At 40.6% G+C, this 11,504-nt stretch overlaps 1 long non-coding RNA gene across 1 annotated transcript; it reads left to right on the top strand.

Annotated features, from left to right (window-relative positions):
- Positions 1-512: 512 nt before the first annotated feature.
- Positions 513-9,835, top strand: LOC108259660 (uncharacterized). The gene is made up of 3 exons (XR_001810975.3): positions 513-920; positions 1,135-1,304; positions 9,097-9,835. It is a non-coding gene; the product is annotated as an uncharacterized LOC108259660 (long non-coding RNA).
- The last annotated feature ends 1,669 nt before the right edge of the window (positions 9,836-11,504 follow it).

The following is an 11,504-nucleotide window of genomic DNA, read 5'->3' on the forward strand; positions in this document are numbered from 1 at the left end:
TTTCAAAATTCCATGTGGTGTATTAACACTTTTTCAGTCGACTGTATGATACATTAAACCTTGATAGTAGAGCCATAAGTAATTATGCTGAAATGAGACTTTGGTCTCAAGGACCTACGTGTAAAACATGAGCATTTTTCTAACCCATGATGAGTGAAGAATTAAAGGAACAACCAACATAAAGTGCGTTCGTAAGGTGTTGTTGAAAATGAGCTCCTTGCTAAATTCTACACGTCAGTTTTCTTCCTCATTAAAGGTGCAGTAGTCAATATGATTTATTTGTTACTAGTACAAATAATGTGGAAAATTATGTAGAAATTATTATTTTTTAAATAATAGTTCAAGCCATTGTCTCATCTTGTCAATCATTTTATAGACACCCCCCCCCCCCCCCCCCCCCCCCCCCCCATAAATCATTGTGAGGAGTAGTTGCATGTTAGGTCTACTCACACCACGAACTCCACTTCCCAGCCTGCACCGCGGCCTACAAACATGGCCGCCACGGACTGCGATTCCCCGACCACTCACACACTGGTACGTTCATTCTCACCTTCATTTTAATCACCTACATCCAATTCACTGAACGATCACAGCCACAGTATAAAAGGACGTTCCTTTCACTCGCTCTTTTGTGCTCTGGGTGATGGTTTTCAGAAGCAGGATTCAAGAATGACAGAAAGATGGAGGAAGCAAAGTACAGAGCTGGAATTTCCTCAGGGATATTATGGAACAGATTTTGTGGATTGAGAAGGGAAACATGAGTTTAATCCATTTTAAAGAAACATTTTCTATAATAAATTGTAGCAAAATATTTTTTTAAGTGAATGGGCCCGTGACCCTGAAAAGGAGTAAGTGGTAGAAGACGGATGGATGGCTGGATGGTCTGAATGCTTTTTTCTACAGTCTGTCATTTTGAATCAGTTCGTATTAATATTCATTCCCTTCATATATTTTTCAGATAATATCATATACTCAATATCCTTGTTATACACGCAAATCTGTATTAATCACAGTTATTGATTTAATAATGATTAATCAGTTTTGCTGATGTACGATGAAGGTGTGTGTGTGTGTGTGTGTGTGTGTGTGTGTGTGTGTGTGTGTGTGTGTGTGTGTGTGTGTGTGTCTTTTCAGGCAGGGAATGGAAGGAATGAACCTGAGAACAACTTGCATCTCTGCCCCGCCCTGCTCATGAATGTGTGAAGGACTGGTCATGTGTTTTTAGATGAGTCCAGCTGAGCAGGTTCTTCTGGGTGATCTGGGTGTGGCTGTCATCACCTACACTCTCGCGTGCACACACACAGGTACACACAGACAAGCTTGTGTAAGTGGAGCGCACACAGGTATCTCGCCAGATCGCGGCCTGATATCAGGGAGGTGGTTTTTCTTGTTTAGTTTGTTAACCAGGGGTTTGAGAGCAGGAGCTGTATTTATGGCTGGATTCACTGCAGCACAGCAGGTTTGTGCCAGGGGTTTGTGCCAGAGTCTCCATTTCTTTCTTTGTTTCTGGATCTTATAGAGGATTCTGAGCTTATGAGTCTCTCTGTCTCTCTCTCACACACACACCACATGCCTCAGATACACACCTCTTGCTCTGACGTCCCACTGTCTTCCATAAACACCTCGCTACACCACACAGTTCTGCACTAAAAGGCACAGTGCTGTGGTATTGAACACACTTTATCCTGTATTTAAAGTAAATGGCACACTTATATAGCGCCTTTATCCAAAGCGCTTTATACTGGTTCTCATTCACCCATTCACACACACACTCACACACACCAATGGTAGCAGAGCTGCCATGCAAGGCGCTAACTTGCCATCGGGAGAAACTTGGGGTTCAGTGTCTCGCCCAAGGACACTTCGGTATGTTGAGTCACGTGGGCCGGGAATCGAACCGCCAACCCTACAATTAGTGGACAACCCGCTCTACCACCTGAACCACAGCCGCCCCTAAAGTAATGCTTTGGCCAAAAATGAAATGTACACAGTGGCCTCCTTATCCTAAATACAGTCAATCAGCCAAGATATCGTTGGTGTTGGCGGTTTTCTTCCACACAAATCTAAATCATCACTTTTACAACTCTGTTTCATTACAAACTGCTGTTTCCCAATCTAGCAGTGATACCGAGGTGATAAAATATTCTAGAAATGCTGCTGCACCTGATTTACTTGTAGCAGCAACACACACACACCACACCACACCACACCACACCAGTGACAGCGATAAACCGAGATATCTGCTTGGGGTTGGTTCTGTGGTGCTGCCTTTCAATTAATGCACAAATACCTACTGTCCTACAGATTTTTACATTTTCCCTGCACGATTCAAATAATCATCAAATTAACAGTCCATCCTGAGGTGAAGTCAGAGTGTTAGAGCAGAGAAAACACTAGGGTTTTTTTTCAAGAGGAATGGACAGAATAGTACGCGTTTATTCTTTCCACATCAGATTCCTGTTGCTAGTGAAATTCAATCCAATCCAGTTCAATTTTATTCGTATAGCGCTTTTCACAGCGGACATTGCCTCAAAGCGGCTTTACAGAAACATATAAACACAGGATACAGATTTTTACATAACAACCGTTCATGTGAAATTGAGGCCCCAAACCATTTCCACAGTACTTCAAGCAGCACCATCCTCAGCGATCTCCAGGCTGCACCGCTTGGGGTCGTCCTCAGTGGTAGAATGTAGCGTCCATTTGATGAGAGCTCCATCCAGAGGTAGGGCATCAGGATGGATCAGGCAGGTCCGGAGAGCAGAAAGGGTCAGGATCACTGGCATCTCCATAAAATCATGTGTAGCTTGACAGAAGGAGAGAGTCAGAGGGAGGTAAAGAGAGGGAGAGACTGTTAGGTATGCTTACTATCCCGTAATGGATAAGACTGTGTACTTTGCGTACTTACTCATGGTAAGCTTGAGTATACAGATATGTTTTCAGCCTGGCCTTAAACACTGAAACTGTGTCTGAGTTCCGGACACCAACTGGAAGGCTGTTCCATAACTATGATCTATAGCATCAAAAGCTGCACTAAGGTCAAGTAACACGAGCAAGGAGGGACAACCCTGATCAGAGGTCATTTACTACTTTAACCAGCGCTGTCTCTGTGCTATGATGAGGTCTAAATCCTGGCTGATACATTTCATGAATGTAATTCCTATGTAGGTACGAGCATAGCTGCTGTGCTACAACTTTTTATAATATCTTGGAGATAAAGCGGAGATTTGATACTAGCCTATAGCGAGACAGTTGACAGCGGTCGAGGTCAGGTTTTCTAATCAGGGGTTTGATAACTGCTAGTTTAAATGATTTAGGTACACAGATAGTGCTAAGGGAAGAATTTATTATTTTTAGAAGGGGTTCAATTATTCCTGGAATAATCTATCTGAAGAAACATGTAGGTAACTTAGGAACATAAAGCACCACTATGAAACGAAACATAACCACTTCAAAGTGTCTTATTTACTGTATAGCCATAAACTAATCATTAATCTTTAAGCATTAAAAAGTAAATGTTTTCACCTTGTTAGTGATGTTAGTCGCTTATCGTGACCTTTATACAGACTTTGTAGTTAAATGTCCTGATCTATACTGTATAGGAAGGTGGAGCCGACTCAGAAGTGCCCTAATTGGTCTCAGCACTGGGTTGTATAGTTATCATACCCTGGTTTAAACTATTTACTTGATTTATTGTGCTATTATTTAATAATACATTAATTACAAAAAAAAAAATGTCGAGCATCAACTCTGAAACCCCAGAGAGGCCAGGTGCAGGAATTCATTTAATTTCATATCACACCATTAATCATCTCCTATTATCTCCTTTTTTTCTGTTTTGTTTCCATGTCTATTGTGAAAAGGCAGTGATGAATTTGGTTACATATTTGTCTTGCATATCTGAGACACCTTGGTCACAAGTGGCATTGTATCCAGTCGTGAAAACCGAGACTCCGTGTGGCACTCCTCTGAAAAAAATGCGTTTAAACCAAAAGATCAGTGGCACTCCTGTCATTGAGTGATAAAGCCGACACACCCGAGCAGAAGACTTTACAACAGGTCCAGGTTCTATCAGCAAATCTCTGACAGCGTGACTTTGTACTACTTTGACTGCACATGTGTAATACAAGCACGGTATTTGTGTTCGCAATTTGGCAGACATCGTTCCAGTGTAGTGGCTGTAACTTGCTAGCTAGCAATTGTTAGCTAGGCAGTGCATGTGACTTGCTAGCTAGTGTAGTGGTATAGCATAATTTTGCGATATACCTACATCATCAAATAAGGAAAAAACACACAGATGTGAAAGAGGAACAACACAAACACCGGCTTGTCTGTGAATTCACTATACATTCACGCTTCTTTAAAAAGACTTCAAACGGCTACGAATAAGCAAACTAGCGCTAATACATGCGGAATACTTCTATTACGCTAACACTAAATATTATTAGATTCTGATGGGAAAGTGGTTGATGGAACTGGTGACACTTTATAATAACAGTATATGAATAATGATGTACTAATACATGAAATAATACTTACTGAAATATGAACTAATGTTGAGTTAAGGCATGTATTAATCACGATCTAATGAAGAGTTAGCCTTAACTACGATGTGAGTCTTATGAATTCATGCGTGAATAACGACCACCTTGATTACATGTCAGTACATGTTTGTTACTTAATGTATTAATGAACACGTATCAGTGCATGATTATTCATGTGCTGTTATTGTAAAGTGTTATCACGGAGACTATTAGGTTAAGAGAAGCGAGACCATTACGTGTATAGTGGTGCTTGAACGTTTGTGAACGCTTTAGAATTTTCTATATTTCTGCATAAATATGAACTAAAACATCAGATTTTCACACAAGTCCTAAACGTAGATAAAGAGAACCCGGTTAAACAAATGAGACAAAAAAACACTATAATTGATCATTTATTTATTGACGAAAAATGATCCGATATTACGTAACTGTGAGTGGCAAAAGTATGTGAACATTTGCTTTCAGTATCTGGTGTGACCCCCTTGAGCAGCAATAACTGCAACCAAACATTTCCGTAACTGTTGATCGGTCTTGCAAATGGGCTCGGAGGAATTTTACCACATTCCTCAGTACAGAACAGCTTCACCTCTGGCATGTTGTTGGGTTACCTCACATGAACTGCTTGCTTCAGGTTCTTCCCAAAATTTCTATTGGATTAAGGTCAGGACTCTGACTTGGCCGTTCCTAAACTTGAACTTTACTCTTCTTTAACCGTTCTTTGGTAGAACGACTCGTGTGTTTAGGGTCTATGTTTTGCTGCATGACCCACTTTCTCTTGAGATTCAGTTCATGGACAGATGTCCTGACATTTTACTTTAGAATTCACTGGTATACTTCAGAATTCATTGTTCCATCAATGATGGCAAGCCTTCTTGACCTAGATGCAGCAGAACAGGCGTAAACCATGATACTACCACCACCGTGTTTCGCAGATGGAATAAGGTTCTCATACTGGAATGCAGTGTTTTCGTTTCTCCAAACATAACGCTTCTCATTTAACCCAAAAAGTACTATTTTGGTCTCATCCTTCCACAGAACATTTTTCCAATAACCTCCTGCTTGTCCACGTGATCTTTAGTAAACTGCAGATGTTTTTTTGGAGAGCAGTGGCTTTGTCCTTGCAATCCTGCCATGCACACCATTAACAATAATAATAATAATTTCTTACATTTATATAGCTCTTTTTTTTCTAGAAACTCTTTACATAGTATGGGGGGGGGGTGGGGGGTGGTCTCATCAACCACCATTAGTGTGTAGAATCCACAGGGATAATGCGACTGCAGCCATATTGCACCAGAACACCCTCCAGCTATTAGTGGAGAGGAGAGAGTGATCTGGCCAATTCAGAGATGGGGATTATTAGGGCACCATGATAGAGAAGGGCCAATGGAGGTATTTCACCAGGAGATAGGGGTGATAAATGTCCTGGGATTTTTAATGACCACAGGGAGTCAGGACCTTGGTTTAACTTCTCATCAAAGACAGTGCAGTTTGTCACTATACTGGGGGATTAGGCCCCACACAGACCACACGCCCCCTGCTGGCCACACGAATACCACTTCCAGCAGCAACCTTAGTTTTCTCCGATAGTTCTCCCATCCAGGTACTGGCCAGGCTCAACCCTGCTTATCTTCAGTGGGAAACCAGGTGAGAACTGCAGGGAGATATGGCACTGCACCATTGTTGTTCAGTTTTAGCCAATGTGACAGAGGCCTTTTGTTGCTTAGAAGTTACCCCGGGTTCATTTGTGACCTCGCAGACTATTACACGTCTTTCTCTCGGAGTGATTTTTGACAGTCGACCACTCCTGGGGAGGGTAGCAATAGTCTTGAATTTCCTCCATTTGTACACAGTCTGTCTGACTGTAGATTGGTGGAGTCCAAACATTTTAGAGATGGTTTTGTAACCTTTTCCAGTGTAATGAGCATCAACGACTCTTTCTGAGGTCCTCAGAAGTCTCCGTTGTTCAGGCCATGATTCACTTCCACAAACATGTGTTGTGAAAATCATCTTTTAATAGATCCCTGTTCTTTAAATAAAACAGGACGCTCACTCACACCTGATTATCATCCCATTGACTGAAAACACCTAACTCTAATTTCACCTTCAAATTAACTTACCGTAGAGGTTCATATACTTTTGCCACTCACAGATACGATGTATAGGTTCATTTCCCTCAAGAAATACTTGACCGAGTATAATATTTTTGTCTCAGTTGTTTAATTGGGTTCTTTTTGTCTACCTTCAGAACTTTTAAGAAAATCTGATGACACTTTAGGTCATATTTATGCAGATGCATAGAGAATTCTAAAGAGTTCACAAACTTTCAAGCACCACTGTATTGGCGCTAATTTGCTTCTTTTTGCTTTGGGAACAGTTTTTCTCAGGAGGGATGTAAAGTATGTCAGTTTTACTACAAATTTACTAAATTTTAATATAGAGCATTTAATGATGTAATGGTTGCATTAATGCTAAACAAACATGGTGGACAGAGCTATCAGCGTTTAGCGATGTAAGCTAGCTAACAACTTCAACTCAACTCAATTTCGTTACAGTTTTCATTCAATACTCATATTTGTGTTTGTATAATAACAGAATTTGTTTCAGAGTAACTTGCTAGCTAGCAAATAGCAAATCACACCATGGTATACGCATACAGGCCTTGCATTCAAATTCCTTCAGAAGCTAATTGTTTTTTTTTCTTTTCTTTGCTTTTGTTTTTTAAAAAAAAGTGACTTTTACTATTTGGCACTTAATCTAGGTGTTGAGTGACTGTATCTGATAAACGCGTTTATCTTTGGTATGAAACGACCGATCCTTTTTGCTTTCTCTGCCCACACCTGCACATTTTATTGAGGCACGCATACACACACACACACACACACACATACACACACACACACACACACACACACACACTACCTGTCACTGAACTCCACCCACTGCAGGAATCTGCCCTTGCTCTCCACGTTACTCCAAAAACGAGTTTCCTTAATGACAGATCATCTCACTCAAATTCCGCATGCAAAAAAAAAAAACGTATGCAAAACACACCCCCTTTTTCTAGAATGAGCTGAAAGAATGCACTAAAGAATCCCCTCTCTTTCTCACACACACACACACACATGCAAAAAAAATCCAGATCACATTCCTGCCTTTTACACACATTATAACTGGCTTGTGAGACTTCATACAGTCACCGATACAAAAATAAGGATATTTTCTGTAAAAATGAAAATAAAATAAAACTTACATTAAAATAATTAGAGTGTTTATTACATGAAATTGTTGCTGCCTAATATATCCCACCCCTTGACAGGTGCCATTGTAACAAGATAATCAATGTTATTCACGTCACCTATCAGTAGTTTCATAAAATAATACAAAACAAAATTCATCAAAATTCAACAAAACATATTAATTGTGTTTATATATATATATATAAACACAACTCACCTTTAAAACAAGGTGTTTAACAAAAAAATATTGCATTTAGGAATTGCAGCCATTTATTTTACAATTTTTTTTTTTACAGAGTCCCTACATTTTCACAAGCTCAAAAGTAATTGGACAAACTAACATAATCATGAATATTAGGATAATTTTTAACACTTGGATGCCAATCGTTTTCGGTCAATGAATACTGAAGTCTGGAACCCATGGACATCCCCAAATGCTGAGTTTCCTCCATTGAGATGCTTTGCCAGATCTATACTGCAGCCACCCTCGGTCGCTGCTTGATTGTGGGTCTTTCTGCCATCAGTTTTCTCTTAATTAAGTGCAAAAACAGCTCAATTGGATTTAGGTGATCAGACATTTAAGGACATTTAATTTCTTTTCGTTAAGAAGCTCTTGGGTTGTTTTTGCAGTATGCTTTGGTTCATTATCCATCTGTACTGTGAAGCATCGTCCTATCAGTTTTGTAGCTTTTCATTGAATCTGAGCAGAATGTATAGCTCTATATGCTTCAGATTTCATCCTGTTACTTCTATCAGCAGTCACATCATCAATAAACACCAGTGACCCAGTACCACTGGCAGCCATACATGCCCATGTCATAACACTGCCTCCACCATGTTTGACAGATGATGTGGTATGCACTGGAACATGATCCCGTCATTTCCTTCTACATACTTTTCTCTTCCCATCATTCTGGTAGAAGTTAATCTTGCATCAGAACTGGTCAGGCTTTTTTAGAGGTTTTTTTTTGTTTGTTTGGTTTTTTTTTATAGCAAAGTCTAATCTGGCCTTTCTGTTCTTGCGTGTTACCAGTGATTTGCATCTTGAGGTAAACACTCGGTATTTACATTCAAGAAACCCCTACCTCCTCCAGAGTATTCGGGACTTGGCTAAATGTTGTGAAAGGGGTTTTCTTCAACAAGGAAAGAATTCTGTAATCATCCACTTTAGTTGTCTTCTGTGGTCTTCCAGGGCTTTTGGTGTTTCTGAGCTCGCCAGTGCGTTAGTTCTTTTTAAGAACGTACCAAATTGTTCATTTGATCACTCTTAAAGTTTCTGCTGCCTCTCTGATAGGTCTGTTTTGTTTTTTCAGCCTAATGATGACCTCCTTCGCTTGCATCGTCACCTCTTTGGACCGCACATTGAGAGTTCCCAAGAACGGCTAACAAATGCAAATTCAACGGTTGGGATCAACCCTGGACCTTTTATCCCCTCAATTTGTCATGAAATAACGAGGAAACAGGCCAAACTTGGCCATGAAACTGCTTATCAATCAAGTGTCCGATTACTTTTGAGCTTGTGAAAATCGCTGTAAATATGGCTGTAATTCCTAAACAGTTAATGCAATATTTTTGTTAAACCCCTTGAATTAAAGTCTACACTTCAATCACATCGTGACTGTTTCATTTCAAATCCATTTCATATCCAGTGAATATACAATTGTGAAGTGTTATACACGTGTTTGTCAGAAGAAGCTATGTAGCTGCTCATTTGAGTCCTGAAATGCAGCAGCTCTGGTTTTAAGAAGCGAACGCTCTGATCCCCCTCACTCTTCAGGAGTTCCTAATCAGCTCGTCCAACCCTAGGAGAAACAGGTGGACTTTGGCAGAGAGACAAACTGATGATTGATAAATTGACACAGTTAATGTTTAACAGTGTGGCTGGACTGTGATCGAGTGAAGCAACAGCCATCAACAGCCAGCTGATAAAAGCAGCACCATGAGCATCTGTGTCTTATATAGTGAAGTGTAATGGCCTTCTCTTGCTGTCCCGCATGGATACCCTGAAGCAGGGGTTCTCAAATATTTTGTAGCCAGGGACCCCTTTAACTGTCAAATAAATTACACAGACCCCCTTAATAAGGATTTTTTTTTACAATCTTTATTTACATTTTATGGCATTTTGCTGACACTCTTATCCATAAGATATCCATATAGCTTATAAGGACCTTGCTCAGGGGCCCAACAGTGGTAGCTTGGCAGTGCTGGGCTTGAACTCCTGACCTTCTGATCAGTAACCCAAAGCCTTTAACCACTGAGCCACCACTGCCAGATTTTATTTAAAATTGTAAGTATTTTTGGAGCCACAGAGCTCTTTATACCTGAACATATTATTTCTGACTTGACTTTGGTGCTTGGACCCCTAAATATAGTAACTTTGATAAGGTGGGTTGTAATTTCTGCCTCTGTGACAAAAATTTTTTTAAAGTCACAGACCCCCTGGCTAGACCCCATGTTGAGAATCACGGTGCTAAAGATTTCCATTTCCCAAGAAAAAAAATTGTGGCCAAGTCTCACTTTGCATCTCACCTGGATGCTGTAGCTTTGTGCCTATGAACTGCAGCTGGAAGAAGGTGGCCTGGTCTGAGGAATCACGTTTTCTTTTACATCTTGTGGACAATCAGGTGTGTGTGTGTGTGTGTGTGTGTGTGTGTGTGTGTGTGTGTGTGTGTGTGTGTGTGTGTGTGTGTGTGTGTCATTTTCCTGGAGAAGAGATGGCAGCAGGATGCACTATGGGAAGAAGGCAAGCTGGTGGAGGTAGTGTGATGCTCTGGGCAATGTTCTGCTGGAAAACCTTGGGTCGTGGCATTCACTGGATGTTCCTTTGACACGTACCACCTACCTAAACATTGTTACAGATCAAGTACACCCCTTCATGGCAACGGTAATCCTTAATGGCAGTGGCCTCTTTCAGTAGGATAATGCGTCCTGCCACACTGCAAAAACTGTTCAGTTTGAAGAACATGACAAAAAGTTCTAGGTATTCACTCAGCTTCCAAAATCCCCAGATCTCAATCCGATCAAGCATCTCTGGGATGTTCTGGACAAACAAGTCCGATCTTTGGAGGCCCAACTCGCAACTTACAGGACTTAAACGATCTGCTACTAACGTCTTGGTGCCAGATACCACAGCACACCTTCAGATGTCTTGCGGAGTCCATGCCTCGACGGCTCAGAGCTGTTCTGGCGGCACAAGGAGGACCTAGACAGTATTAGGCAGGTGGTTATAATCTTACACAAACACACACCAAAACAAATAAATATTAGCATTAATACAGTGCATCCGGAAAGTATTCACAGCGCTTCACTTTTGCCACATTTTGTTATGTTACAGCCTTATTCCAAAATGGATTAAATTCATTATTTTCCTCAAAATTCTACAAACAATACCCCACAATGACAACGTGAAAGAAGTTTGTTTGAAATATTTGCAAATTTATTAAAAATAAAAAACAAAAAAAGCACATGTACATAAGTATTCACAGCCTTTGCCGTGACACTCAAAATTGAGCTCAGGTGCATTGTGTTTCCACTGATCATCCTTGAGATGTTTCTACAACTTGATTGGAGTCCACCTGTGGTACATTCAGTTGATTGGACATGATTTGGAAAGGCACACACCTGTCTATATAAGGTCCGACAGTTAACAATGCATGTCAGAGCACAAACCAAGCCATGAAGTCCAAGGAATTGTCTGTAGACCTCCGAGACAGGATTGTGT

Source organism: Ictalurus punctatus, chromosome 2 (assembly GCF_001660625.3).
Source record: "Ictalurus punctatus breed USDA103 chromosome 2, Coco_2.0, whole genome shotgun sequence".
NCBI classification, from domain to species: Eukaryota; Metazoa; Chordata; class Actinopteri; order Siluriformes; family Ictaluridae; genus Ictalurus; species Ictalurus punctatus.